Source organism: Mus musculus, chromosome 11 (assembly GCF_000001635.26).
Source record: "Mus musculus strain C57BL/6J chromosome 11, GRCm38.p6 C57BL/6J".
NCBI classification, from domain to species: Eukaryota; Metazoa; Chordata; class Mammalia; order Rodentia; family Muridae; genus Mus; species Mus musculus.
In genome coordinates this window covers 52,306,696-52,332,035 of record NC_000077.6, presented here as the reverse complement: position 1 = coordinate 52,332,035, position 25,340 = coordinate 52,306,696, and the positions used below count along the sequence as shown (strand labels likewise).

At 47.8% G+C, this 25,340-nt stretch overlaps 1 long non-coding RNA gene across 1 annotated transcript; it reads right to left on the bottom strand.

Annotated features, from left to right (window-relative positions):
- Positions 1 to 13,315: 13,315 nt before the first annotated feature.
- Gm30217 lies at positions 13,316 to 24,552 on the bottom strand. Its single transcript, XR_388631.3, has 3 exons — positions 24,362 to 24,552; positions 23,960 to 24,152; positions 13,316 to 13,607 (listed from the first exon to the last, which is right to left on the bottom strand). It is a non-coding gene; the product is annotated as a predicted gene, 30217 (long non-coding RNA).
- Positions 24,553 to 25,340: the final 788 nt, after the last annotated feature.

The window sequence follows — 25,340 nt, the reverse complement described above, 5'->3', positions numbered from 1 at the left end:
AGATGGGGTCTCACTATGTAGACCAGGCTGGCCTTGAACTCACAGAAATTCATCTGTGAATTCCTCTGCCTCCAAGTTCTAAATTAAAGGAATGTTCCACCAGAACCAGCTAGAATTTTTTTTACATATTTTATGTGTATAAGTGTTTACCTGTATGTATGTATGTATGCATGCATGTATGCATGTGTATGTGTGTACACTGTGCACATGCCCAGTGGCTATGGACCGGGACAGAAGAGGGCATTAGGCTCACTGGAACTGGAGTTACAGATGGTTGTGAGCCTCTCTATAGGTGCTGAGAATTGAATCTGGTCCTTTGCAAGAACAACAAGTACCCTTAACCTCTGAGCTGTCTCTCCAGCCTGTGACAACCACCATCTTGAAGCCATCTTGCCAGCTCTGGACTCTCTGCTTGCATTTTAACAGTTTTCTCTCTTGGTATCATCCAAAGCAATATGGATTTTCTTGCTAATTTGGTTGTCTTAGTTAGGGTTTCCGTTGCTGTGAAGAGACACCATGGCCAAGGCTACTCTTATAAAGGAAAGCATTTCTTTGGGGGCTGGCTTACAGTTTCAGAGGTTCAGTCCATAATTCATGGCCCATTTTGTGAGCCCCAAAAGACCACCAAGGAGCCGACTCTGATGCAATATACACAGGGGTCTTTATTCAAGCTCAAGCTTGGGCCACACCATTGTCACTGATACGGCAGGACGGGGGGTGGGGGGGAGTAAACCCTCGAGTCCAGTTTCAAGCAAGCATTTATAGAGGCAAGCAAGCAGGCAAGGAGGTATCCAGCATGACACACATCTGGTTATGTGTGGCGGGGTACTATGGAATTTGTTGCCCTTTGAAATGATTGGCTGGTGTTAGGAGCCAAACCATAAACTTTCATAGGTAAAGATCTTTAGGTACAACTTCTGCATTGCTCCTGATTGGTGCTTGTTAGGGAGTGACCTGGAGACCAGTGCTAGGTGCAGGCCTGGTGGTTAACTTGAGTTCAGTCTTAGGTCAGGTTCTCTAAGATGGAGCCTGAACCCAAGATGGAGTTGGTCTGGTCTCTCAGCTGAAAGCATGGCAGTGCGAAGGCAGACACAGTGCTGGAGGAGCCGAGAAATCTACATCTTTATCCGCAGGAAGAAGGGGACTGTGTGACCAGGCATAGTTTGAGCTTATATGAGACTTCAACGCCCACCTCCGCAGTGACACACTTCCTCCAACAAGGCCACACCCACTCCAGCAAGGCCACACCTCCTAATAGTGCTGCTCCCTATAGGCCAAGCATTCAAACACATGAGTCTATAGGGGCCATACCTATTCAAACTACCACATTTGGTAATTTGGTTAATAGTCTAATAAGCCCTCCCACCTACTCCTCTGTGTTTGGGATTGAGACATGGTCACTTTGCACAACCCTGGCTGGAATTCAGTCTGTAGACCAGGCAGCCCTTGAACTCAGAGACCTGCCTGCCTCTGCCTCCTAAGTGTTGGGATTAAAGTCTTGTACTACCAGGGCTGGCTAGAATGTTACCCCATTATCTAATCCTATGCACAATTTTTTCTACACTGATTCGGTGACTTGCTTTGGCCCAGAACTGTTATAATTTGCCAATCAGACATTAACAACCATGATGCCAACAAAGACTTGCAAAAGCAGCCATTTATGGCATTTGCCCTGCTCAGTGACCTGTGGGGAATCCTACAAACATAAGGGTCTGCAATGACCTAATGGAACTGTGACTCAATGCAATTGCCAGGTGCATGAGGGAAGACCACCCTACAGGACGGCTGCCCTTGCAGGGACCCCAGCAGAGACCAGCAGCCAAGCTATTCAAAAGTGCCCTTCTGAGCTGCCAGCCAGAGTCCAAAGCATGAGGAATGGTGTTGGGCGTGGTTTGTTAACCATCAATAGATAACTGATACAAATGGTTAGAACTATTCTGTTTTCTTGTATATTCTTTTTAAATTTTATTTTTATTTATGTGTCTCTCTCTGTTTGTATGTGTGTGTGTATATGTCTCTGTGTGTGTCTCTGTGTATATGTGTGTGTGTCTCTGTGTCTATGTGTGTATATGTGTGTATGTGTCTGTGTGTCTGTGTATCTGTATGTTTGTCTGTGTGTTTGTGTGTGTGTCCTCATAGAGGCCTGAGGAGGGAGAAGAGGCTCAGATCCTCCATACTGGATTTACATACAGGAGGCTGTGAGCTACCAACCCAGCTTTTTATGGCGTTTCTGTCCTAACTCTGGTCCTCAAGTTTGGGTAGCTTTAACCTCTCCAGCCGCCTCTCAGCTGCCTCCTCTGAGACCGTGAGTAGGATTGGGGCTTTTTGGGTTTCTTTTCTTTCTTTCTTTTTTTTTAAATATACACTATTTTATTACAAATTTAAAAAAAACAAAACAAAAAAATGCAACATCCTAAAAAATTCTTTTTACTGGTGATACAAATACGACATCTTTTGACATTTAGTTGGGAAAAAGAAGATGCTGGCCACTGTCCTCACCTCGGCATCTCTCATTGCATTTACTCTTTTAAAAAGATGTATTTCTGCTGGGCAGTGTTGGTGCATGCTTTTCATCCCAGCACTTGGGAGGCAGAGGCAGGAGGATTTCTGAGTTCAATGCCAGCCTGGTCTACAGAGTGAGTTCCAGCACAGCCAGGGCTACACAGAGAAACCCTGTCTTGAAAAAAAAAAAAAGAAAGAAAGAAAGAAAAGAAAAAGAGAGAAAGAAAGAAAGGAAGAAAGAAAGAAAGAAAGAAAAGAAAAGAAAAAAAAGAAAAGGAAAGAAAGTATTTTTTTTTAAAAAAACGATGTATTCCCATTTTTATTTTCATGTGTATGTCAGCAGGTGTCTGCAGAGGCCAGAAGAAATGTCTGTTGCTCTTTCGGGACCAGCGCATCCTTTCTGTGGTATTTTAGGATTCCCTTGACACTTCTCTGACCTCTTTTTGTAGCTGACAAGAGGGATGTTTCCCTATGCTTTCTTTGTGGAGTACTTCCTTTTGTTTACGCTTTCAAAAAAAGGAGGTAGCTTGCTGATTAGGCTAGGCTAGCCCAGTGAGCCCCAGGAACACTCCCCCACCCCCCCCACCCCCCACCCCGGTCTTAGCCTCCTCTGCTCTAAGGCTGCAAGGCTCTTGTATGTGAGTTCTCCAGGCCTGCTTCAAGTCCTGGTGTTTGCAAGCACTTTATGGGATGCGTTGACTCCCCAGTATTTTCCTTAAAAACAAAAACCTATTTGGGTCGGCAAGATGACTCAGTGGGTAAAAGCGCCCAGGGACGAGTTCAATCCCGAGAATCTACCTTGCGGAAGGAGAGAACCAACTCTAGTGAATTGTTTTCTTTCCTGCACACCAACTGAGACTTACACACCCTCTCACCCCACCGATACTAAAATAAAAATATAAAAAGTAAGTTTTTAGATAAATTGTCATGTAACACAGGCTGTCCCCAAACTCTACGTTGCTGAGGATTATCTTGAACGTCTGGTCTCCCTGCCTCCACCTCTCCAGTACCAGGGCTCAGGCATGCAGCACCTCACGCAGCACCGAATGCAGTCTGTGCTGAGGACCCAGCCTGGGACTTCGTGCACACTAGCCAGCAGCACTCTGCCCACCTGGCTACATGACCAGCACCATTTTTTCTCAGTCTTTTAAACGCTGTGTTCTCTGGGCATGATGACACAGACTTTTAATCCTTACTCTCAGGAGACTGAGGCAAGACTGCTACTTTGAGGTTAATCCAGAAAATATAAAACCCTATCACACACAAAAAAATGCATACACACACACACACTCATTCACACACACATACACACACTCACATACATACATTCATACACACACTCTCACACTCATTCACACACATGCATGTATACACACACACTCATTCACACGCATACACACATTCACACATATGCATACACAAACACACTCACACACACACATATATACATACAAACAGTCACACATACTAAACCTTAAACCTCTAGGCTTAATTGTTACATTCCTCCCAAATTTTAAAGCATATTTAGAAGACAGACTTCCATGGGATGTGTATATGTGTTTGTGTGTGTGTGTGAGAGGGAGACAGACAGACAGACAGACAGACAGACAGAGACAGAGAGACAGAGAGAGACAGAGAGACAGAGAGGAGGGAGAGGGAGAGAGATTGATTTAGAGCAAATTTTAGTTAGTTCCTGTGCCCCTGGGAGCCCCAACAAGTCTCCCCACATACTGCACTCCCCCCCCAGGTTTCATTTGCTTTCAGATGAAAGTAAAATATGAATGGTAAAAAAAAAAATCGAAGTTTAGAATGACTTACTGTAATGAACTGCCAAGTTCAAACTTCAAAGGATAACCAGGGCTTCGGAATGAAGGGGATTTTGTGTGTGTGTGTGTGTGTGTGTGTGTGTGTGTGTGTGTGTGTGTGTGTAGTGAGTGTTTGAATGTAGAGGACATGACCCATGCCTCATTGTTTGTCTCCCACTGGCCATCCCCTAAAAACCAGGGTTGGTAATCATGGGAGCGACTGCACAGGGTGTAGGGTCTCTGCCACAGCCCACCCCCTCACTAGCCACCACCTTTTCAGAGAGAAGCTGCAGAAAGACCATGTTCAAACACCTCAAGTGTCCTGAGCAGACAGAGCAAAGGTGACGGACTCACAGCCCCTGAGACTCATGGGGCTTTGCTGGGGTTGGAGTACTCACTCTTGTGGTCTAACACTTCTGTCAAAGTGCGAGCTCTGAAGATACAGGCTGGGCTGAGGCAGGACCCAAAGGAGGGAAATCTCAGGACAGGAGACGTGGGAAAGAAGAAGGAACCCCCTAAGTGTTGGGGGCACAAAGGTCCTTATGCCCACAGATCAATAGGAAACCAGGCATGTTAAACACACAGGGACCTTTTCTCACTGGAGGAGATAAAATGTATATTTTCCCATCCAGAGATTTGAGAGTAGATTTTGTTCATGACCTGGTGACATTTTTTGCTATGTAGAGGCAGACCTCACCCACCTTTTGCTATAGAGGCAGACAGAATCCAAATCTCCCAGACTGGTTATCCCAGACTCTTCCCTCCCTGGACCATTACCTATGCTTAGGGGAGATGGCATGTGTACTTTATGGCCTATTGACCTCTATGTTATCTTGGTCAGATGCCCCCCCCCCCAGACTCTAGCGGTTTGGCTATAGAACCCACCCTTATGGCTGCATGTACTTAATAAAGGGGTTCCTAAGATGTCACACTTTAAGCTTAATTGTGTGCCTGGAGTGGAAAGATTGTTGCCTGGAAACCTTTGCCTAAAATGAAGCGGTTTTTTTTTTGTTGTTGTTGCTGTTGTTGTTGGGTTTTTTGTTTGTTTGTTTGTTTTGTTTTCTGGTTTTACGAGACAGGGTTTCTCTGTGTAGCCCTGGCTGTCCTGGAACTCATTCTGTAGACCAGGCTGGCTTTGATCTCAGAAATCCTCCTGCCTCTGCCTCCCAAGTGCTGGGCTTAAAGGTGTGTGCCACCATGCCTGGCCTCTGATTTACTCCTTACTCTTCCTAAGACACACACACCCTGCCCCACCCCACCCCACTTGGTATGTCTTAAACTTTCTTCTGACTGCCCCTCCTCTTCAGGCATAAGCCTATACTAAAATACCTCTAGGCCAGTGAGATGGCTCAGGGGCAAAGGCGCTTGCCACCAAGCCTGTTAACCTGAGTTCAATCCCCACTACCTACCTAGAGTGTGGAAAGGGAGGACCAACCCCAGTAGGCTGTCGTCTGTCCTCTGTACAAACACTGTGGCACAAGAACCCACATGTGTGCACAAATAAAATAAAATTTTTGTTTTGCTTTGTTTTTTGTTTTTGTTTTGTTTTTTTATTGAAACAGGGTTTCTTTGTCTAGCCTTGGCTGTCCTGGAACTCACTCTGTAGACCAGGCTGTCCTGGAACTTGTTCTGTAGACCAGGCTGGCCTAGAGTTAGAATTCATAAAGATCCCCCTGCCTCTGCCTCCTGTGTGCTGGAATTAAAGCCATCACCACTGCCAGACATATAAATGTTTTTTAAAAGTCATTAAAAATGTATTTAAGAAAGTTGTCAGCCCCAGTAAACTATCCAGTCCTGTAAATTTTTTCAGCTTCAAAGCCACAAACCCAGGTTTGGCTTGACTCAAAGTCCCTAAAAGTCCAGGGGGAACTTCTCAGGCTACTGGGGCAGCAGTATGGAGCTGTCTCACTCCCTCTCACACTGACAGAGACATCCTAGTGTGGTCAGTACCAGAGAGGCTAAGAATGCCTGAATGCTGGCCATGCCCTGAAGACTGGCACAGACCACTGGGCACAGCCTACAGGTATCTGGTCAGGAGGCTCTACTCTGCGTGCTTCCTGCTTTCCACTCTATGGCTCCATCCATATCCCTCAAACTGGAAGAACTCAGCCATGACAGATTGCCAGGAGCCATAGTTCTGTGAGTTCTGTCCTGGAACTCACTTTGTAGACCAGGCTGGTCTCAAACTTAGAAATCCCCCTGCCTCTGCCTCTCAAGTGCTGGGAGTAAAGGCATGCACCACCACTGCCCGGCTCTACCGATGGTTTTGAGCCACCATGTGGTTGCTGGGAATCGAACTCAGGACCTCTGGAAGAGCAGTCAGTGCTCTTAATCACAGAGGCATCTCTCCAGATCCTCTATGCTATTTGTTAGCAATGCTATTCATACGTCAGAAGTCTGAAGCAGGGATTCCACTGGAAACTGGTCCTTGCACCTTGACTTGCCAGGTGCAGGTCCGTTTGGGCTTTGGCCCTGCGCAGACCTCCCTACTCCTTGAGAGGAAATCCTTGTATGTTGGTATGGTCCGTCTGCCGCCCCCCCCCCCCCAGCTGAACATGCCTACACCATGACACTCAAAACAGGAATCTGCAGGGAAGTCCCTAGCTCTCCTCCCTGGACTTGGGTTCACAAAGAACAAAAAGCACCCAGTGGGTGTCACCAACCCATTGCTATGCAAAGCACCGGCTACCACTCCCAAGGTGCTGGCGCTGGGGCGGGAGGTGGTGGGGTGATTGCAGACTGGAAGACAGACGGACAGATGGACGAAGCCAGAGCAGAAGCTGATATACCTGGGACAACTACCACTTCAAAGCTCTCTGCTTGGGAACTGTAAATGAAGAGGACCAGTTAGGACTCGACGGAGGGGTGACCCTGTTTTATGCCTACCTACTCAGGCTCAGTCCCTTAGGGGTCAGATCCGCAGACCCTCCAGCGAAGCCCGCGGGCACTTTTCCGTCTGAGCTTCTAGTAAGGAAGGCTGAGGAGGCCTGTTCCACCCAGACCAAAAGTAACACCTGAAGCTTTTCCACCGAGCAGAATTCCCCTGAGCTCCGTTGTCCCCTATTGGGTTAGAGGAGAGGCTTGAAAGAAATGAGAAGTCAGGTTTTGAGTCACAAAGGATTAAAAACTTCTGCCATTCCCACCCCCACCCTAGTTCCAATATTACTGCAGAGTTGGCGGGGAAGCTGGGCGAGTGGTGTCTGATGGGATCCTGGACACAGCCCACTGCCTCGCGCACTAAGAGCTTGGGCTCCAGCAGCCTCAGACAGTGCTCATGGATCCATCACATCCTACCCTCTCTGGAAGGGGAAGCCCTGGTTCTCCCTTGAGGCTAAGAGTATCAAGTTAACTGGATACAGAAGTTTCTAGGGGTGGAACGCAGCCCTCTTCACTGTAGGGTACAGGGGGGGCCTCAGATACCTAAACGGCTAGCCCTTGTAGCCCCCACTCTCAGGGGATCAGCTGCTGAGCCCACCTTGCAGACGCCTTCCAAAACCTCTCTTCACTCACCCAGCAATCTGCTAACCGAACGTGACATGTGCTGGGGTCACACACCCACATGTCAGCCAGGGCACCCAATGCCGGCACCCAATGCCGGCACACCTCTGCCCCGGCAGCAGCTGCATGGCATCTTAGCATCACAACTGGATCAGAGCTGTGTCCCCCCACAGATGCTGGGGTCCTGAGCAGCTCTCTTCTCATCTTGTTTGTGGCAGCCTCCCATGGGATACCTGCAATACAGAGAGGAACCAACAGTCCAGAGGGAGCCTCCCACTGAAGATCAGGTTGTTCATGGGAGGAATGGGTAAGGGCTCAGGTGAGCAGAAGGCCTTCATGGCTCTTTGGCAGAGGTGTAAGATGAATGCACCCTAGATCTGACTTTCAGCCTACTACCAGACCACCCTCAGGCCAGTGATGAGCTGCTTGCACGGGTTGCAGAAGAAACTTCTAAAGTCCAAGAAGACCTGGGAAGGCAAAGGTTCCTTTTGGATGGGAGGCAAGCGTCCAGAATCCCACTTCTCCTCATCCTGTGTGACCACTTGCACCTATATGAAGAACATAGATGGCTTCCTAGCCCTGAAGCCCCCAAACCTAAAGAAGACCCCCCCCTGAGGAGGGGGTTGCTACTGTTTCCTCCTCCTTCCCCTTCCCTCCCTCTCCTGTTTCTCTGAGACAACATCCTTTAAAATCAACTTTGTCTCGATCTCTCTGTCCCTCTGAGTGTGTGTGTGTGTGTGTGTGTGTGTGTGTGTGTGTGTGTGTACACAGGCAATTGCCACAGTGCACACAGGGAGGTCAGAGGGCAACTTTGTAGAGTAAATTCTCTTCTTCCACCTTTATGTGGGTCCTAGGGATCAAATTCAGGCTGGAGGCAAGGTGGTTTCCATGCTGAGCCATCTCACCTGCACTAAAATGGGCTTTTAAATGAAATAAACTTCTATTATCAACATCAATAATACCAATTCCCAAGAAAAATAGTATAGCTAAAGCTAGGAGCTCTCAGGGGATGGAGAGATGGTTCAGTGGTTAAGAGCACTGACTGCTTTTCCAGAGGTCCTGAGTTCAAATCCCAGCAACAACACAGTGGCTCACAACCATCCGTAATGAGATCTGATGCCCTTTTCTGGGATGTCTGAAGACAGCTACAGTGTACTTACATATAATAAATAAATAAATCTTAAAAAAAAAAAAGCCAGAGGCAGCAGATGGATTGGTCTTCTTGGTCAGTTTTCAATATACTTTCTCATATATACATATATACTCATTTACATGTGTATTATATATATATATATACACACACACACAGTGGTAGATGGATTTGCTTGCAGTATACTGTACCTGAATATATCAGAATATTAGATAAGCCTGAGAGGGTTGGGTTTTTTTGCAGGGCTTGGGATGGAACCAAGGTCTTGTGCATGTTAGGCAAGCACTCTACAGCTGAGCTACATTTGAGATAAATACACATATATATTTCTTTAGCAACTCCTTTTTTATATTTTATTTTGCTTTGTGTGTGTGTTTTCCCTGCATCATACTTGGTTTCCATGGAAGCCAAAAAAGGGTGTTGTACCCCCTGGAACTGGAGTTACAGATAATTGTGAGTTACCATGGAGGTGGGGGGCAGCTGGGAATTGAACCCAAGTCCTCAGGAAGAACAGCCAGTGCTCTAACCACTGAGCAGTCTCTCCAGCTCCTTCCTAGTACCTTTTTTATTAATGGCACATCTTGGAGATTATCTACCCCCCTCTCTCTTTCTCTCTCTGTCTCTCTGTCTCTTTGTCTCTATATATCTCTGTCTTTGTGTGTCTCTCTTTGTCTTTCTCTGTGTGCCTCTGCCCCCCCCCCCCTTTGGTTTTTTGAGACAGGGTTTCTCTGTATAGCCCAGACTGGCCTCGAACTCACTCTGTAGACCAGTCTGGCTTCAAACTCAGAAATCCACCTGCCTCTGCCTCCCAAGTACTGGGATTAAAGGCGTGCGCCACCACCGCCCGGCTATCATCCACCTTTCTTTCTTGTATGGGGATTAAACTCAGGGCATCACACGTGTTGGGTAAGCACCACTGAGCCACACCACCTTCTTTTTATGTTCTATTTTGAGACAAGTTCTCAGTAAGTTGCCCAAGTTAGCCTTGATCTCATGCTGTAGCCAGACAGAACTTGATCTGGGTGTCCTCCTGCTTGGCTGAGATGACTATGCAGAATTCCAAGTGTGTACCCACTCCCCCACTGCTGAAAATGTACATCGTGTTTGGATTACCACAACTACCCAATGTCCTTGTGCTTACCTCAGCCTACTTCAGCTAATGGCTGGCTGCTTTGTTGAGCAATGAGCTCTCTATCAGAGAAGGCATTCAAGTCAGAGAGAAAAGAATGTCTCTGGAGCTTGGTGATGCTCAAACTTTGTAGTGCATGAGGATTCCCTGAAGAGCTTCTAAAGCTGCAGATGTTGAGCCAAACAGGGCGTTTCTGGTTCAGAAGATGAAGGTGTGGCTTAGGGTTTGTACCGAGGCTTGATGCCAGGTAGTGATGCTGGCCTCAAACTCCCTGTGTAGCCAGAAAGGCTCTGAACTCCTTCCTCATCCTGCTCCTGCCTCCCAAGGGCTAGGATCACAAGCCCGTGACACCAAGTCCAATTCTAATTCAGTTTTATTCATTTGTTTATTGTCTGTCTGTCTGTCTGTCAGTCAGTCCATCAGTCTGTCTGCCTTCTGTTTGAGACAGGGTCTCACTATGTAGCCCTGACAAGCCTGGGACTCATTATGCAGTACAGAGATCCACTGGCTTCTGCCTCCTGAGAGGTGGGCTTAAAGACCTGCACTGCCACATCTAGAGGATCAGGCTGTTTTGAACGAATGCTTAGATTCTACTCTGTAGCCTAGTCTGACCTTAAACTTGTGATCCTCCTGCCTTAGTTTCCTGAGATTACTGAAGTATGCTATCGTGCCCTATTGGGCAGCTTGCTTTAGGAAAATTCTGTGACATTAAATTTAGGGAGCAAGGCCAAAGTCCCTTCTGACCTTGTGGGGGAATTCCTCTGGACATTCATTGAGTACCTTTAATGTCCTTTCGAGGTATTAACTGGAGATCTGACCTCAGCCAAGTCTTGGGACAGCCCTCCTCCCCAGGCCACCCACCTTCCATTTTTCCCTTGGCTCTGAAGAAACTACCCCATACCACATACCCTATACCCCATACCCCATACCCATACCCCATATCCCATATCCCATATCCCATATCCCATATCCCATATCCCATATCCCATACCCCATACTCCATACACATACCCCACAGTCATTATGCCAGCATGAGTAAGTACTGGGAAGGCCAAAGGGAGGCCTGGCTTTTCTCTGTGCCTCAGTCCCCTCATACAACGAATGACTAGCATGTAGGGTTGTAATATTGATTAACTGGGAGAATACATGCAAAACTCTAACCACAGTGACTCACAGCTGTTCTTTTATTTTGGTACAGGGTCTTGCTATGTTGCTTAGCCTAGTCTTAAACATCCAATGCTCTTGCCTCAGTTCGCCTCTTGGGAGTTGTGTTGACAACAGTGTGGCCAGGCTGACTGTCAGTTCTGATGTCATAATAATGACGGCAGACATGACTCTGGGGCATACCCACAAAGCAGAGAGCCTACAAGTCCCAGTGTAGAGAAGACAGGCCCAGTGACCACCTGGGTGATCGTGAAGGCAGAGGCTGTGCATGGTAAGCCCTCAGTCAATTGGTTGGAAATGGAGATGCCTCTCAGTCGGTATCGAGTTTGTCCGCTAAGCACAAAGCAATGGGTTAGATCCCAAACCTGCATAAAACTGGGCGGGGTGGAGCATGCCTGCAAACCCAGAACTGGGGATGTGGGTGGCAGGAGGATCAGAAACTGGAGGTCACTCAAGGTAATGAGTTTGAGGCCAGTTCAGGTTACCCAAGACCCTGTCTAGGGAGAGAGGAGAAGTTTGGTGGGTGCGTTTGAAGTCTCTGGTTTTCAAGCTCAGGTCGGGGTGAGGTTTGCTCTTCACTAATTTCCCCCTTTGCCCAGGATGGAAGAGTTTTTGATTGAGAAAAATAAAGGTTTAAGGGGAAGGTTTAGTCTCTTAAGAGAAGAAATGCTTGGAGTTATTTACAAGGCACCCTAATGCACATTAAATGTTACCAGGTTATCTCTTCAGCCCTCCCTTGGGAACCTATGTTATGTTTCCACAGAGGCCCAAATGTGGTGAGAGCAGGCAGGCTGAGCTACGGAAAGGCCTCATTTCAGGAAAACATACTCACATGCTCCAACGGGGAGTTAGGCAGGGGGGGTCTCAGTGCCTGGGCCCCTCTCCACTCCCAACCGTGAAGGGCTCCTCTTAACCAAGCAGGGTGGGGCTGATCTTCAGACAGGAAGCCACATCCAATCCCTGCCTTCTGGGGTTAGAGACCCCTGAAGAGGATGCTTGCAGAATGGATTATCATACACATGCAGAGAAAAGAGATCAAATCTGGTGTGGGGGCAAATATTGTTGTCCCAGCACTTGGGAGGAAGCACCAATGGATCAGAGAGTTCAAGGTCATCGTCTGCTATATAGTAAATTAGGGGTCAAGCTGGACTACAAGAGACCCTATATTAAAACCAGTCAGCCATCCAGCAAGCTAATATCAGAGGAGAGTGACAGGGGTCAACAGAGGGTAAGAACTGGCATACTACAGAGGACAGGGACAAGCAGGCTCAGTCAGAACCATGCAGTCAGCCCAGGAAACTAATAAGACTGTGGCCTCTTTAGGGACCCACAAAGGCCTGGGTGCCATCAGCACAAACAGAGGCAAGGGTGCGTTCAAGGAGGTCGAAGGCTCCTATGGATGAAGGACTCCATAGTAGGGCGTTCAGACTCAGCACACAGGAGGTGGGCAAGGATGAGAAGCAAAGATGTCTGGTTTTGACACGGTCCCTCGGGCATCTGAGGAAGATGCTTTGACCACCATCAAGTGGTCTGTGGGTGGAAAGAGATGAGGCAGAACTGTGAAGACATAGTGGAGGAAGACCCTCATAGGTGCCAGGGGGAGGGGCTGCACGCGGGGACACCGAGGAAAAGAGACAGGCAGTCTTTGTCTCCGCTGGGGAAGGGAATGAGGAAGAGGAAAGCCAGGAGATACCTCCTGGGTGACTGTCTAGGCCACGGGCACAGAGCAGGTGGTATCCCAGGAACATGCAAAGAGCCTGGCTTGTCTGCAGACATGCGACTTCAGTGAGGATTGATAGAACATGTGTGTACTGCAGGCTCACTAAGTGCTTGGCCAGAGTCCGCTTTCACCGGCAAAGCAATTGATGATCTAGACCACCCTCCAGGCCTTTGCCCAGCCTTCCCGGAAGAAGTGGTTCTGCTGAGACTTTTGCCAGAAAGACCCCGAAGCACACTGATACCCTCAAACATTCATCCCCAGGAGCCCAAGCCATCAGGGCGCCCCAGAGCTGAACAGAAAGAGAACACAAGCTGTCGTCAACACAGGAAAAACCCAGGCTTCCTGTTTGAACTTGGGCAGGCACTGGAAGCTGTGAGTGATGTTAGAGTGGCCTGCGGTGGGGGCTTCTCACAGTGGCTGTGAAGCCTGACTTCCAGCTGCTTGCAGGGTGTGCGGGGCCCAGTGGGCGTGTGGCCGGGTAGAAGGATCGCTGCATCCACACAGGCAGGCCACAGGCCAGGTGACATCAAAGCCAGCTGAGCTGCGGTCTCTCAAAGGCTGCTCATTGTGGTCGGTCGCCCTCGATAAGAATGCGCCATCAGAGATGGAGGGCATCTGTAGTCACAGTCCCCACTGGCCCTCATTTAAAAGAAGAAAAAAAAAAGTAAGCCATTGCTAGGTCCTTGGAAACTGGTGGTGTCCTCTTTTGCCCTACTTGAGGTCAAGGGGTCCGCTCTGTACAAGAACGTTGCTGTTGGCATAAGCTTCCTGAGGGACCATGGATAGGGGCTCCTCTCCTCTCCTCTCCCAGTTTCAAACCCATGAAAGAAAAAGAGTCCTATAGAAACTTCCAGGTTAGGCTCCCCAATAGGGCAAGTGTTGGGCACCAGCAGCTGACTTAACTGTGGCCCTATCCTGTATACACAGAGTGAGCTAATAGCTTTACCCCATTTATTTATTTATTTATTTATTTATTTATTTATAGACAGTGTTTCTTTTCTTGTCGTTCTCTTTTTCTTTTTTCATTTGTTTTGGTTTTGGGTTTTCAAGACAGGGTTTCTCCGTGTACTCCTGGCTATCCTGGAATTTACTCTGTAGACCAGATTGGCCTTAGACTCAGAGATCCATCTGCCTTTGCCTCCTGAGTGCTGGGATTGAAGGCGAGTGCTACCACAGCCCAACAAAGACAGTTTCCTTAAAGAGAAAAACTTTCAAATTTCATTTCTTTTTTTTTTCCATTTTTTATTAGGTATTTAGCTCATTTACATTTCCAATGCTATACCAAAAATCCCCCATACCCACCCACCCCCACTCCCCTACCCACCCACTCACCCTTTTTGGCCCTGGCGTTCCCCTGTACTGGGGCATATAAAGTTTGCGTGTCCAATGGGCCTCTCTTTGCAGTGATGGCCGACTAGGCCATCTTTTGATACATATGCAGCTAGAGTCAAGAGCTCCGGGGTACTGGTTAGTTCATAATGTTGTTCCACCTATAGGGTTGCAGATCCCTTTAGCTCCTTGGGTACTTTCTCTAGCTCCTCCATTGGGAGCCCTGTGATCCATCCAATAGCTGACTGTGAGCATCCACTTCTGTGTTTGCTAGGCCCCGGCATAGTCTCACAAGAGACAGCTATATCTGGGTCCTTTCGATAAAATCTTGCTAGTGTATGCAATGGTGTCAGCGTTTGGAAGCTGATTATGGGGTGGATCCCTGGATATGGCAGTCTCTACATGGTCCATCCTTTAGTCTCAGCTCCAAACTTTGTCTCTGTAACTCCTTCCATGGGTGTTTTGTTCCCACTTCTAAGGAGGGGCATAGTGTCCACACTTCAGTCTTCATTTTTCTTGAGTTTCATGTGTTTAGCAAATTGTATCTTATATCTTGGGTATCCTAGGTTTTGGGCTAATATCCACTTATCAGTGAGTACATATTGTGTGAGTTCCTTTGTTCAAATTTCATTTCTATCACCATTGTGTGTATATGTGTGTGTTGTGTGTGTATGTATATGACGTGTGTATGTTGTGTGTGTATATATAACGTGTGTATGTTGGGGGTCAAAGGCATGCTCATGCCACAGTGAATGAGTAGACATCAGAGGACAACTTTCAGGACTCAGTTCTCTTGTTCTACCCTGTGGTTCCAGGACACTAACCCAGGTCATCAGGCATGGTGACAAAGGTTTTGACTCAAGAAGCCATTTTACATGCCTCATAAGAAAGGGCCTCTTGTATCCCAGGATGCTCTCGAATTTGACATGTCAAGGTCTCTCTTGAACCTCTGACCTTGCTGTCTCCACATAAAGCCTTGGGCTCTGAAAGTGAGATCATAGCCAGATATGCTGGCACTCATTGGTAGACTCAACACTCCGGAGACAGAGGCAGGAGGATGCTAAAAGTTCAAGATCATATAGCCAGGTTCTGTAGGGCAGGACGGGAGTGTGTGTTTGGGGGAGGGGTGTCAAATCATGAAGTTCCTAAGATTCAGATTCTGGGTTCCAGGGCTGGGGTGAGGCAGAATTCTCATTCTCTGCAGCTCAAAGCTCGAAACTCTAATCCCAGCTCAGAAGTTAAGTCCAATCCCTGGGGTCATGAAGCTGCCAAAGACCAAAGCAAGATTTTGTCTTTTTTTTCTTTTGTGGTACTGGTCTTTTCCACCTGTGAGGCTGCCCCATAAGACAGGGGTCCATGGCTCTCTATATGTCTGTCCAGGCCTGGACAGTGACCAACTTGTCACTGTTTGTTCTCCTGTTAGCCACTTGATTTCTCTGTGCCTCCATTTTTCCATCTCTGAAATGGGAGTATGAAAGTGTGGCACATCTGCCTGCTTACTCACAGCTCTCGTAGCAGAGATCAAACCAGCTGCTGAAAGATGTAAGACATTTAGAAACCTAAATGTTATATTTATGCAAATCCTGGCAATTCATAGAATCACAGACTGGATTGCTTGGCAGTGGCACTCGCGTCTAAAGGGCTTTTACTATGAAACTTGCATCTTCCTGATGAAGAACTTGACGCCCAGAGAAGTGAAGTAACTCACCTAAAGTCACACAGTTAGTAAGAGACAGTTTAAGACTTAATTTCTCAGATCTAAACTGGCTCTCACCCCTCAACCTCATAGACTCATATCCTTGGGGTTCATGGACACAAGACATAGCTAAATAGAAGGCTGCTTAGGAGTGAGCTAATGTCTTTATCCCATTTATATTATTATTTATTATTATTATTACTAGACAGTGCTTCTTTCTCAACTCATCATCATCATCATTATTATTATTAGACAAGACAGGGTTTCTCTGTGTATTCCTGGCTACCCTGGAATTCACTCTGAAGATCATAGATCAGGTTGGCCTTGGACTCAGAGATCTACCTGTAGTGCACATGAACAAAGCTCTGGCTGGATTCCACCCCCAGAACATCATAAACCTGGCCTGGTGGCTCACTCCTGTAATCCTAGCACTTGGGAAGTAGACTCAGGAAGATTAGGAGTACAAGATCACCCTAGCTATACAGGAAGTTCTAGGCTAGCCTGGGTTACATGAGACTCTAAAAAAGGAATGGGGTGGGGAGAAGTGGGGCTGGAGAAAGATGGCTCCGTGGTTAAGAGCATTTGCTGCTCTTCCAGAGGATGGGGGTTCAGTTTCCAGCAGCTAGATGGTGGCTCATGATAGTCTCTAACTCCAGTTCCCCGTGATCCAAAGCCCTCCTCTGGCCTCTGTGGGCACTGAACACACATGGTACATAGAGATATATGTAGGCAAAACAGCCACAACATAAAATAATAAAATTTTAAAAAATTAAAGAAAAGCAGACATGAACCCTTACAATACAACTGAGAGATCTCATACAGACCAGACAAGCCTCTAACTCCCCATGTAGCCAAGGCTACCTTGAACGACTGATCCTCCTGCCTCCATGCCCAGTGCTGGGATCACAGGCAAATGTCACCGCCATTAATCTATGCAGTGCCCTGGGCTTTGTACATGAAGGGCAAACTTTCTGCCAACTAAGGTACGTTCCTCAGTTCTCTCTCTCTACTCCTTCCTTTCTCTTTCCCTCCTTCCTGTTTGTTTGTTTATTTAAACAGAGCTAGCCCAAAACTTGATAACCAAGGATGATGAACTTTCGATCCTTCTGCCTCCCCTTTCCAAGTGCCAAAATTACAGTCATGAGCCACCATTCCTCATTTGCATCATGCTGGGGACTGAACCTAGGCTTCACTGAGGTTATACAAGCCCTCTATCAACTAAGCTGCACCCCCAGGAGGCAATCCCTCTGTCTCTCGGGTCGGGTCTCTTGGGTCTCTCTCTGTCTCTCTCTCCTCTCCCTTCCTTCTTCCCTCCCTCCCTCCCTTTCTCTCCCCCTGCAAATCTCCCATGCAGGCAGGCAGGCAGGCAGGCAGGCAGAAGGAGCATTTCACAGACTCAGCACATTCTTCCCTCTCATGAGCTCAGGTGTCTGATTTTTCCCTTGCGACGCTCCTAGTGGTGAGCTGGAGGTACAGTGAGCGGTTTTGAAGGCAGGTTCCTTATCTCTAAGCGTTATCTAAGCATCAAAGCCCACTTGAAGAAAAAAAGCAGTTTCAACATCAAACTTGAAAGTTTGACTGTTAAAAGGAAGAGCCGGGACAAAGCGACCACAGCTTTTATCGCACGTTTATGAAGGTGGCGTGTGGTGGGAATACTACGTCTCGGGTCTGCTGCTGAGAATGCTCGGTGGCCTTTGAACAAAAAACAAAACGGTGGATGGAAACTGCCGGTAATTGTCTTTACCTATGGTTTCAGAGGGCGCACACACCGGGCCTTGCGGTTGCGGGCGCTATTTCTTGCTGGGGTTCGCGTCCTCGGCCCTGCCTGGCACCCAGTGGAACAGATCAGGTCTCAGATCTGTGCACCTGTGGTTCCCGCAAGGAGGCAAGTGGATTACCACGAGATAGGGCAACAATGGAAAGTTTTCTCACCTGAAAGGTCTGGGGGAGGGGAAGGGGAGTGCTGTGTGCCCCGGGGAGACTCAGAAAAATAAGAAGCCTGAGAAAGCCAGCCCCCTCCCACCCAGGAGCCCCCTTGGCCCACAGTGTTTATTTTCGTTGTCATAGGTTTCTTCTACTGAAGGAGATGCCCTGGTTTTTGAAGAAAATAAAGTGAGCAAACAGAACTTTGAAGATCAGAGATCCCCCCCCCCCAAAAAAAAAGGTACATGGGGTTAGGGACCTACCTCAGTTATAAAGTGCTTGCCTCGCACGCACAGAAGCCCTGGGTTCAATTCCCAGCACCATATAAACGGCGTGGGGGTTCATTCCTTTAATCCCAGCAGTGGGGAGATAGAGGCAGGAAGATCAGAACCTCAAAGTATCCTTTTAGGGATTTCAAGGCCAGCCTGGGCTATGTGAGACCTCATCTCAAAGAACATGTTTATGTCTAGAGATATGCTCTATATCACAGCAAAAGGCCTACTGGGTGTTTCTAAGAGTCAGCTGACATTGCCCAGGCAAGCCTACTACCAGAGAACACCATGTGGTGACACACAAGGTTCATTTGCTTTTGCTAGGGACAGTGGCAGGTGGGAGGGTCCTATCAAAATGGCCAAAGAATTCTGACAATTCCTTACTCCAGAGGAAAGTCATGGAATCTTTCTGAGCAAGAGACTCGGTCCCCAAGTCCAGGAGGAGGCCCTCTCCAGGTCCTAGTGCCAGACTAAGGCCAGAGTGTCAGGGGCTACTGAAAAGGTTACTCTATGATCCCTAAATTTCAGGCCCTCTGGAGTCTCATCAGCCTGTGATCTGATCAGCCTGAAGCCACATGGCCTTGGTCCATCTTCTGTTGCTCGAACAAAATACCCAACCTGGGATAATTGATAAAGAATAAAGGTTTATTTGGCTCGAGGCTCAGAGGCACAACAGCAGCATCTGGTGAGTGTCTTCTGGCTGCATATAAGGCCATTAGAGTGACACTTGAACCTCTCTCACACTCCTGACCAGTTCCCCAGGTCTCCATAGCTAAATGCCATCCACACGTGGCTGGGAAGACCAACCTGGCAAGCCTTTATGGGGCACACATTCAAATCACAGCACAGCCCTAGACCTGAGCCAGGTGGGCGGAGAGCTGACCACAGGTATGGAAGAAGGGACAAAGAAAACCTTATAGAAGGACTAAGGGGACAAACATGAGACCAGAAGAAGGCCAACTAGAGAGTGTAATGAGGCCAGGTTGTTATTCATGCCCATGTTGTAGGTTCCCAAATATTTTTTAAGTTGGATTTTTCTTTTTTGCAGTGTTAGAGGTTGAAGCCAGGGCCTTGTATCTTCCAGATTCCAAATACAAGCTCTACCACTAAGCTCCATCGAACTGTATTCTGTATGTTTGTAGAGAATATATATATATTTATATTGAATCTCTATGTATACTTATAAAATCTCTAACTGCATTCTAAATATTTATAGGGAAGATATACACTTACATAGAATCTATATCTATATATACTCATATAATCTCTAACTCCATCCTATATACTTATATAGAATGTATATAAATATATTCATATAACCTCTAGCTGCATTTTAAATACTTATCCCCACACCCACAGGCATGTGTAGCTCTTACTCCTCATCAAAGAACCAGAGATGGTTTCAGAATGCCATCACTGGCTAAACTGCAGAGATCAATTGGCCATGAGGTGCCTGACCCCATGACATTTACAATACAACCCCTTCACTTGAGGCTCAAGAGGCATGGAGGAAGAGGGGGAGGAAAGATTTTAAAAGCCAGAAGCCCAGGAATGTTGTTGTGAGATAGTCTGTTCTGGGTGGGATAGGGGGGAGGGAGACAGAGCAGAGTGGGTATGGAGGAGGGGCGTCTGAGAAGAGCTGGGAGGAAGAAGGAGGTAAATATAATCAAGATACCTTACATGACATGTCTGAAGAATGAATAAAAACATTATATTATTTAAAAAACAAAACCCTAGCAAACAAACTAATGAACTAACAGAAAGCAAGCATGATTACTCCTGGAAATGCCCCAGACCCACACATGGCCCGCATTCAAGATCGCCATTATGACCACATTCTTTCATTTTAATTATTTATTTTTATTTTATGTACACTGGTGTTTCGCCTGCCTGCATAACTCTGTGAAGGCATCAGATAGTGAGCTGCATGTGGTTGCTGGGAACAGAACTGGGGTCCTCTGGAAGAGCAGCCGGGGCTCTTAATGGCTGAGGCATCTCTCCAGCCCCTGTGACGGTGTCCTTAAAAGTTATTTTACTTATACTAAAAGGTGAATGTGTGTGTGTGTGTGTGTGTGTGTGTGTGTATGTGTGTCTGTGTGTGTGTGTGCGCGCGCGCGCGCACGAGCGCGTGCTCACTCACTCTCATGTGTGTGCTTGTGTGTGCTGTCCCAGCCATTGTACATTTGCTTATTTAGCATTTTTGTTTGTTTGAAGACAGTGTCATGTAGCTCAGGCTGGCCCCACATATGTCTGAAGATTGCCCTGCCTCTCCTTCCTGAGACCTCAGATTACAGTATATACCACCTCTCCCAGTACTGGGAAGTCAAACCCAGGGATTCCTGCATGCCAGGCAAGCACGCTACCAACAGTCCCTTGCCCTGCTATTAAACTTCTGACCCTCTTACCTATCTCAGGTTCTGGAATTATAGGCAGTATCTCCATACCTTCTTTTGCTTTTGTGAGATTAAGTCTCATTTAGTATATTATGCTGACTTTGAATTCACTATATGTAGCCCAGACTGGCCTCAACTCACTGCAATCCTTCTGCCTCAGCCTCCTTACTGCTAGGATTACAAATCTGAGCCAGCAGACCTAACTGATCTTAAGTCCCTTCATTTTCAGCATTGCTGGCTCCCTGGCCTACCTCAGTGTATCTATTCTTGGGTTTCAAGAGAACTGGGGAATATAGGATCCTCAAGGCCCTGCCCCCAGCCAGGGGCCAGGGGCCTCCTACAGACTTTAAGGTTTGACCACATTCTACTTTCTCTAGGAGGCTGCTTTCTCTGTGGAGACCGATGAGAACACAGAGCAGAGTGTGCCCAACGACCTCTGCAGAGTTCTGCATGGGGCATTCTGAGGTTTGCAAGTGGCTCCGCCCAGACTCAGTGCCGGATGCCAGTCAAGGAAAATGTACATGGCTGCTCCGCCGTCTCCAAAAACCACTGGGCACTGGGACGGGAGGACAACAAACCAAGGCACGTCCCAAACGAGAAACAGGTGGCTTCCTGCGAGTATATCCTAATGCGGCCTCGGCTCGGTCTCCCCGCTCTCCAATGTGGTTCCCATTTGCATGAGGCTGAGTCTTTAGAGCCTGTAGCCCAGATGCAAAATGATATAAATTACAGTTGGCCACTCCAGCCTGCCTGCTTGGGATTGTGGCATAAACATTAAGGCAAAGGCTTACTGATTATAAGGGAGAGATACTGCAGAGAGCTAGGGAGGGTAGGGGACCCAACCTGTCCTCTCTCTGCTCCTTTTTGCATGAAAGGAAGGGCCCAACTCAATTCTCCCAGGCATCTTTAAGGACAAGGCATCCTAAAAACCAGCAAGGAGGACCTGAAGCTTCATCCTCAAACCTCGCCCATTCTATGAGCATGAACATTGCCTTCCTCCGTTCTTGTTCTCCGGCCAAGGTGGGTCCCACTATCTGAGGTTCCCCAGCTCCCAAGAGCTATTCCGATCCTTCATGGAATATTCTGGGCATTTGGTTTAGCAACCCACTGATGTTCTACCCCCTGGATCTTGGCTTCTCCCTTCTTATAGACCATACCAATTATCCCTGATTACAGAATGAATGTATAGCTCTCCTTGGCTGCTGTTTGCAGACCCTGGTCTTCAGAAGATGGAGGGGGGATGCGTATGTTGAAGGTGCAGCAGGAGGTGAAGGTGGGTCAAGCTTCCGATCTTCTCAGTAGGATGTGGTGGAGCACTGGGGAGACCCCAGCCCTGCAGAGTTAGAGCCATAAAAACAAGCTCAAGAACAGCCTGGGCAGCCGGGCGTGGTGGCGCACGCCTTTAATCCTAGCACTTGGGAGGCAGAGGTAGGCAGATTTCGAGGCCAGCCTGGTCTACAGAATGAGTTCCAGGACAGCCAGGACTACACAGAGAAACCCTGTCTCGAAAAACAAAAAAACAAAAAACAAACAAACAAAAAAAAACAGCCTGGGCTACATGATGGGTGGGGGCTTGAAGGCCCCCCCCCAACCCAAAACAACACTGGCCTAAGCGGGTACTCTGACCTTTAGGAAAAGCGGATGCCCCTCCCACCCTCAGCCTCCCAGCTCCAGCCAGCCCTTGTCAGTCAACCCTTTCCCAAGGACCCCTCAGCTCAAGATGACAGCCTCCGGGGTGGGGAGCACCTCCAGCTGCATCCCTTCACCACCAAGCAGCCTGAGGCAAAACATCCTACCCCACAGAGAACTTCTAAAAATATTATGTTTTTGTCAGAGAACCACCTACTTCCTTCAGGCTTTGATCTTCACACAGGCCCTTTTACTTACTGTCAATAACAGCCTGAAGCTACCATCTTCCTTTGAGGGTTACATGTCCAAGACACTGAATCCCTAGCTGGGCATGGTAGTCCCTGGACCTTTTGCACATGCTCAGTTGGTGACAGCTTTCACAGCTGGTCCTGCCCTGGGTGAGGAGGTCTGGGGTCAGAGACAGAGGCAGCCAGAGCACCTATCAGCTGCAGAACTTTATGCAAGTTTACAAGATCCTATCATCTAAAAACTAGGATAATTAGTGATAGAAATATCAGCACTCAAATAAGGAAGTCAGGAATGGAGAATTGGAGGGGGCTAGAGAGATTAAGCTCCCCCCAATTAATTAATTACTTAACTAATTGGTTAAGAGCACTGTCTGCTTTTGTAGAGGCCTTGAGTTCAATTCCCAGCAACTGCTTGGTGGCTTACAACCATCTGTACTGGGATCTGATGCTCTCTTCTGGCATGCAGGTGTACATGCAGATAGAGCACTTATATACATTAAATAAATAAATAAATAAATAAATAAATAAATAATTTAAAAATGGAGGATTAATTGCCATGAGTCCTGTCTCATGTAGCCAGGTGGCTTCAGTTCTGGTCGTTAGCCTTGAACTCCTGATCCTTCTGCTTCTACCTCCCAAGTGCAGAAACAAGAGAACCCTTGGCACTGACTGACTAGCCAGTCTGATGGCACTGACTGACTAGCCAATCTGATGGTTCACAGCTTTACTAGGATTTGCCAAAAGTCCTGCAAACATCTGCAACAAAGTCCCCTTCAAGCTTGTGTGTCACCATCTTTGCAGGGACTTAGAGGTGATTATAGGTTCATGACCCCAAGTCAGGAATTTACTAGCCATCTGCTCCAGGTGAGAATATGGCTCTCTGGCTTGCAGTGAGCTATAGGCACTGGGGTACACCTTGTGATCCTCTAGGACTAGATACAAAAGGTACCCCACTGTAGATGTCCTGCAGGTAGTCCCCAGCCTTCTGGGGTGTGAGTCAAAACTATGTTGGAGGCAGAGTCAGGCAGATCTCTAAACTGGAGGTCAGTCTGGTCTACAGAGCAAGTTCCAGGACAGATAGGCAGAATGTGGCTCAGTGGGTAGAGTGCTTGCCTAGTATGCACAGAGCCTGGGGTTTGATCTCTAACATCTCACACACCAAACTTGCTCTGTGATCCTGGCACTTGGAAGGCAGAGGCAGGAGGATCAGAAATTCAAGGACATCAGGGCCCAGCCTGATCTAAGAGACACCAGAGAGAGAGAGAGAGAGAGAGAGAGGCTATTTTTCTCAATCACTCTTACGGTGTTTTGTTTTGATAGAGGGTCTTACTACTTAGCCCTTGCTAGCCTAGAGTCAGATAGACAGACAGACAGAGACAGAATAAAAAGAAAACCCAGAAAGTCTGCAGCCTGAGGTAGCCTGTCCCTACAAGATGCAAGGCTGATGCACACATGATTTAAAAAGAGAGAGAAAGAAAAATATTCAAAGCTGAAATCCCACCTGGCCCAACCCTTGCAAGTCTGTGAATGCTCGCTGGCTGGTGATGTCTTTTACCTAACTCCAGATGTAACTCCAGATGTGCCCCATTGTCAGAGTGGAGTCCTTGGAGAAACTGCACGTTGGTCTCTAAACAGTGCGCTGGTTTGAAAGGTCAGTACCAGGAAGGCAGGATAAGTTCCACATCAGCCAAGCTCTGGGGTAGTTAGAGATCAATTAGGGGTGGCTAGGGAGCCACCCCTCCCTGCTGCCCTGAGAGAACTGAGCTGAAGTTCCTCAGAGGGCAACAGCCCAAAGTGCAGCCTAAACATCCATGCCCCTCTAGGCCATCCGTCCCCCCACCCCCACCCCCCACCCCCCGTGAGTCCACTCTGGCCTCACAAGGAGTAACTGCTAGTCACCTACCTTTGGCAACTCCAATGCCACTGAGGTGCTCAGAGCTGTCTGACTGTCAGCTCAGAGGGCCCAATGGGGTGGTTGGCCCCTGCTGCCCTGCTACATGGCTTAATGTAGGGTCAGCAGACAGAGAACTTGCTCATCCCAGCAGGCACCATCTGTTCCATTTGGATCCTCTGGGATCCTTCCTGCAGGATGCGGGCCACTGACCTCCAGACAACCCTGGCCCTTTACATGCAAAATGCTGGTGCAACCGAACATTAGGGACAAAATGTGGCTGGGGATACATCAGTGACAGAGCTTAGCATGTCTGAGGACACATATTTGATGCCTAGCTCTACACAAAAAGGACAGGGGGGACAGGTTAAAGGCAGGGCAGTGGCTAAGGAGCACACACTGCTCTTACAGAGGACCCAGATAGTTCCAGCTCCAGGGAGGTGTGTGCACTCACATAAAAATAAACTTTAAGGCCACTTGTAGTGGTACAAGTCCTTAATTCCAGCACTGGAAAAGCAAAGACAGAAAAATCACAGAGTCTGAGGCTAACCTAATCTGCATAGTAAGTTTCTGGCCAGCCAGGGCTACAAAATGAGACCTTTTCTCAATAAACAAATAAATAAGAAAAAAGTAAGAAAGAGAGACCTCCAGGGAAGGACCAAGGCACACTTGAGAGCTTGGCCATGGGCGCCTTAGAATAGAAGACCTATTGCCGGCAGGGGTGGCACCTACCTACCTTTATTCCCAGTACTCGGGGGGGGGGGGGGCAAAGAAAGATAAAGAAGAGGAGGAAGGAGAAGGAGAAAGAGGAAATAGAGGAGGAAGAGGAGGAGGAGGAGGAAGAGGGAGAGGAGGAGGAGGAAGAGGAAGAGGAGGAGGTCACAGAACTGCCAAGTCACATAGTCCTATGGTCAGGAGTACTGTTTATATCACAGTCTCTATATAATGGTACCTCCCTCCTAGCTGTGTGCAGTGTCAGCCTTGGTAGCAA